At 45.4% G+C, this 4,925-nt stretch overlaps 1 long non-coding RNA gene across 2 annotated transcripts; it reads left to right on the plus strand.

Moving 5' to 3' along the window:
- The first annotated feature begins 1,547 nt into the window (after positions 1–1,547).
- LOC120546052 lies at positions 1,548–3,092 on the plus strand. 2 transcript variants are annotated; one of them, XR_005636781.1, is made up of 4 exons: positions 1,548–1,713; positions 1,812–1,874; positions 1,947–2,136; positions 2,649–3,092. It is a non-coding gene; the product is annotated as an uncharacterized LOC120546052 (long non-coding RNA). The 2 variants fall into 2 exon arrangements; XR_005636780.1 differs by lacking the exon at positions 2,649–3,092 and having other exon boundaries at positions 1,947–2,016; positions 2,094–2,524.
- The last annotated feature ends 1,833 nt before the right edge of the window (positions 3,093–4,925 follow it).

Consider the following 4,925-nt stretch of genomic DNA (forward strand, 5'->3'; position numbering starts at 1 on the left):
CTCTTCATTTGATTAGCATACTGACCGTTATAAAAAAATATATAAAATGACAGATTCAGCATCTGCAGCTTATTTCTCACATCAAATTATTTCAGAAACACATTTTGGGTGAACTATTTTTTGTAAAATAAGAGAAAAGTTTCCAACAATGTGGTGTTTTCTTTGCTTGTCAGTGGTCATTGAAGAGATATTGATAACTGCTAGTGGCAAGCCCATCAAGCATCCAAGCGGGGCGATCCCTGCTGTCAAAAAAAGCCTCTTGTGGATACATACCATGAGTGAGACGGAAGCAGCTTCCTGGAGGAAGAGAGGCTTTACCAGGTCAGGTTCAGAGATAACATTATCTTCTGCCCTCTACTTAGAAGTGGTAAATTCACTTGTCATAGCCATGTAATACAATATAGTGTTTGTCTAGTGCTGGCAAGAAATGCTGCCATAAACAGAAGTAATGTGTAGAGTGTGGATGAGTCTCAGTGTGTATGCAGCGACTGTGTGGAAGGATCAGAGGAACACAGGGATGATGGTGGGCTTGACATTGTGTCTGACAGTGGAGCTGATCTCAGAGCAGTTTAGACTGCAGCACTGAGAGCCATCCCAGTAACAAGGCCCAGTCAGAGCTTATGCTGCTGCTTCAACCTCTGGATCATCAGGACTCAGCTGATCCTCTCAATACATCTACTTTTCTGATGCTCACACTGACAGAGATCACCACTCCCGTCTACTAAGAGAAGAAGACAACAGAAATATCGGTCAGTGATGCAATATAAAGACCAGCAGGGACTTTAGTCCTATTCAGACCACAAGTGGAGCGGCTGTGTAGTGCAGCCATCTTCCTTACAGCTCTCATGTTAACGTACTGGAGTGAACAAACGACTGTAAAAAAAATAATGGACGAAGCTTCTGGGTAACATTGGTAAAGTAAAGCCAATGTGGATGTGCCTAAAACCTACATTCTATCTATAGATGCATGCCATGGAAGTCGGCTATGTAGGAAATATTTATTCATAATTCAAATTGAAAGTCCAAAGAGAAAATGAAACGAGATCAAATTAAAAATATTTTTTATTTTTTTTTATTTTCCATTTGGCTTATCCATTTGGATTTAATCTTGGCTTTTCGATTTCAATTTAACATTGGCTTTTAATTTTTATTTAATATTTGGCTTTTCAATTTCAATTTAACATTAGCTTTTAATTTTAATTTAATATTTGGCTTTTCAATTTCCATTTAACATTGGCTTTTGATTTGGACTTGACACATGTCAATGTAAATGAGGAGGCGTGGCCCAAAGACTGGTGGGAGGGTCTGAAACGAAAGGGGTGCAGAGGCACCTTATGAACAGCAGGGGGAGCAGACTGCTGAGGAGCATCTGTCTGCAGCTTTACAACCAGGTTGGCTTGGCCTCTTATTTCACATGATAGAAACTGATGATGTAGGCTAAACACAAATGACATTTCATGCAACAACACTGAAGTTTTCATGTAGTTACTATAATTGGGCCCGTGTTAGTGAGGACTAGATTAGGACTGTATTTAAAGCTGATTCTGGTTTCCAACTTCGCCCCAGGTGTGTCTGTTTAAAACACATGTAGCAGTATAGAAAAAGTTGTCTTGTTGCGCCTGCTGACCACTAGGGCGGCAGTATATAAGTGCGGCCTTCCTTCTCGCGCTCCCACTGCTGCATCATTTCCGGGTCAGGTGTCTGTCTGTGCAGGTAATGCACCGCACTACTGCTGCGGCTATTGCTTTGTTTCAGCCTTTTTTTTAATCATTATGTCCTTATGTTTTAAAGCCTGCGTGTTTTCACTGCAGAGCAGCGACCGAGTGCTCCGTGTGGCGTTCTCCATTTTTATTTCCTGGTTCCCTTGAGCGGTGGTAAGTTTTCAGTCTCTCTCTCCGTGTGTTAAACCGAGTGCTATCCTGTAGCTAATACTAGTGTGGTCACAGGTAGATGTCTGCTGTCGTGTGGGTCTTTCTCTCCCTCCCTCTCGCTGTGCAGGTTTGACTTTGAAAACAGGTATGCTACCTTAAATTTAGCCCCCGAAAACCTTGATTAATGTAGCTTAGCCATGCTAATTTTATGTTTATTGACAGGGAATGCTCATCAGCTGGCCGAAGTCTACCGGTGGTGATTGAGGTGATTCCACCACCAGCTGATTGGGGCCGCTGCTGTTTTGTCTCCACTGCTAAATGCTGCTTGGTCTGCTTTTGTTTCCACTGCTAAATGCTGCTTGGTCTGCCTTTGTCTCCACTGCTAAATGCTGCTAATTGTACAGCTTTCTCTGCTGCTAACTACACAGCCTTGTCTGCTGCTGTGCCTCGGCTGCTAACTGCACAGCTTTGTTTTGGCCGCGAACTACACAGCGTGTCGCTACTGCTTGGCACTGTTGTTGCTGGCTTTTGGTGCGCATGGTGAATTGCCAACACCGACTTTTAGCTTGTTTATTCCTTTAATTTTAACTGACTGAGGAATTAATCATTTAGTTTGTATTATTGTTTTTTTTTTTTTACTTTATTGTTTTGATCAAGTAAACTGTTTTTGTTTATCTTATTGTTTTGGTTAACCTGATTTTGTGAATTATCTCCTGTTTTGTTGTACATTTTTGAGATTAATTTTGTGGTAACCTTCTTTTTGTTTGTCCTTTTCAGTGGCTGCAGGCTGGTGGTGGTGCTGGTGACGTGGGTGGTGGTGGTCTTCCTTCTCGTGTGCCGTGTTAACTTGGATTTGGTGATCTCACTGTGTGTCTGGGTGAACCCTTTTTCTTTAATTTAGTTTTATTAGTTCTTCTTCCCCTTCACCTGCCCTTCCCACCAGTAGGCCTCAGCCCCTGATTAGGTTTCTTTCCTTTTTCTTATTTGTGATCAATGCTATATTTTATATTTATACAGTTTTATTGAATAAACTATTTTTGTAATCTGGGAACCACGTGTTTTTGCCCATTGAGTGGAACGAACCTGTGTGCTTTAAAGGTCTTGGGCCTATCCCAAGTGGCGTTGTCGGAAATCTTAAAATCTCAGAGTGTCATCAAACCCATTCGATTTGCCACACTTGGCGTTGTCGGCAGGATTCACTCTTCTAAGGGCAAAGACGTGTGTTCCCTGTGGGGTTGAGTTTTTTTTTTCTTGTGTTTGTTTTTTTTCTCTGGTGTACTAATGTTTTTTTCTTGTAGGCATTTGGGAGAACTTAAAGAGACAAAGCAGCAGTGGTTTCCAGTGGATCTTCGTGCCAGTTTTGGTGAGATTTGGTTAGCAGGTTAGCCGTAGGTGCAGGTTTGAGTTTTATTGTAGCCATGGAGGAAGAGTTACAGGAACTTAAAACTCTGATAACTCAGTTAAAAGCTGATAATGAGCGGTTACGACAGGAACAGGCTGGCTCTAGTGCCTTACCGTCTACCTCTGTTGTGCCACATACTGCCCCTTCCACTTCCAGCGTCCCTGTAACAGAGAGGCTGGTGTTTGTGCCCCGTGATAGGAAGTGTCCTGTTTTTAGGGGAAGAACAGGTATGGGGTTGAGTGAGTGGAGGGAGGAAATAGAGGCGTATATGAGATCCCGGCGTTTATCCCAGTCTGACCGGGCATTTTTCCTGTTTGACCACCTGGAGGGTGAAGCTAGGGATGAGCTAAAGTATCGCTCTAGCACAGAGAGAGAGGACCCCGTTAGAGTATTGGCTATTTTACAGGAGCTGTACGGATGCGCGGAGTCTTATGTTGCTCTGCAGGAGGCTTTCTTCTCCAGAAGGCAGCAGGAGGGAGAGACTCTTCAGGAGTTCTCCCTCGCTTTGATGGGCCTCATGGAGAAGGTGAAGCAGCGTGCACCTATTGGTGTGCCAAATGCAGAAGCTCTTTTGAGAGATCAATTTGTTGAGCATGTGCTGGACAGTTCCCTGTGTCGTGAGTTAAAGCAGTTAGTGCGTAGACAGCCCAATTACACCCTGCTTGCTGTTAGAGCAGAGGCAATTCAGTGGGAGCTTGAAGATCTACCCGGCAGCGTGAGGGGCCGCAGTCATTCTGTCCCCTCAGTGTTTGGTGTCCAGTATGGCGTTCAAGGTAACCCGCAGGGCGTTGTCTCTTCCCCCCCTGTGTCAGAGATGGGTGAGATGAAGGAGATGCTGCAGCGTCAGCAAGAGCAGCTTAATAAGCTCACAGAAAGCATTGCTCTGCTGCAGGTCTCTCACCAGCACAGTTATCCACCTCGTACCGGCCCTATGCTATGCAGGCGCTGCAATCAGCCCGGCCATTTTGCGAGGGAGTGTAGACTGTACGCTCCTCGCTCACAGTCCCATTCACAGCCCCTATCTAATCATGGTGAGCAGTCTCGTTTTGCTTCTGGGTCAGAAAACTAGTGCCCACCGAGCTGCAGAGCCACAGTTTGGGTGGGGCCGCTACTGGCTCACAAGTTTTTCCAAGTAGCTCAGAGGTTTCTGAGCTGATTGCGTCGTGTCCCCATTTAGCTGTGGACATGGGTGGAGTGAAGGTTCCTTGTTTGGTGGATACTGGTTCCATGGTGTCTACTATTTCTGAGAGCTTTTTCCGCCAGCATTTTGAGCCTTGGGGTCAGGAGCGCCTCCGATCATGTCATTGGCTACAGCTTAGAGCCGCTAACGGCCTGGCAATCCCCTATATCGGCTACTTGGAGCTAGAGGTACAGCTTTGTGGCAAAGTGATGCCCCACTGTGGAGTATTGGTTGTAAGAGACCCCCCTGGTGGTGTGCCGGCTCAAGTGCCTGGTGTTCTGGGGATGAATGTTATCCGTAAATGCTACCAAGAGCTCTTTGGGCAGCATGGCTTGGCTTTGTTTTCTCAGCCCTGTGTTTCTGAGGCCCCGGGGCCTATTGTGCAAGCGCTGCAGCAGTGCTATTGTGCAGAGGTCCTTCAGGACAGTCCAGGAAGGGTAAAGGTCAGGGGTAAGAAGGTTTGGCGGATTCC

The sequence above is a fragment of the Perca fluviatilis genome, chromosome 17 (genome assembly GCF_010015445.1).
Source record: "Perca fluviatilis chromosome 17, GENO_Pfluv_1.0, whole genome shotgun sequence".
Classification (NCBI taxonomy): domain Eukaryota; kingdom Metazoa; phylum Chordata; class Actinopteri; order Perciformes; family Percidae; genus Perca; species Perca fluviatilis.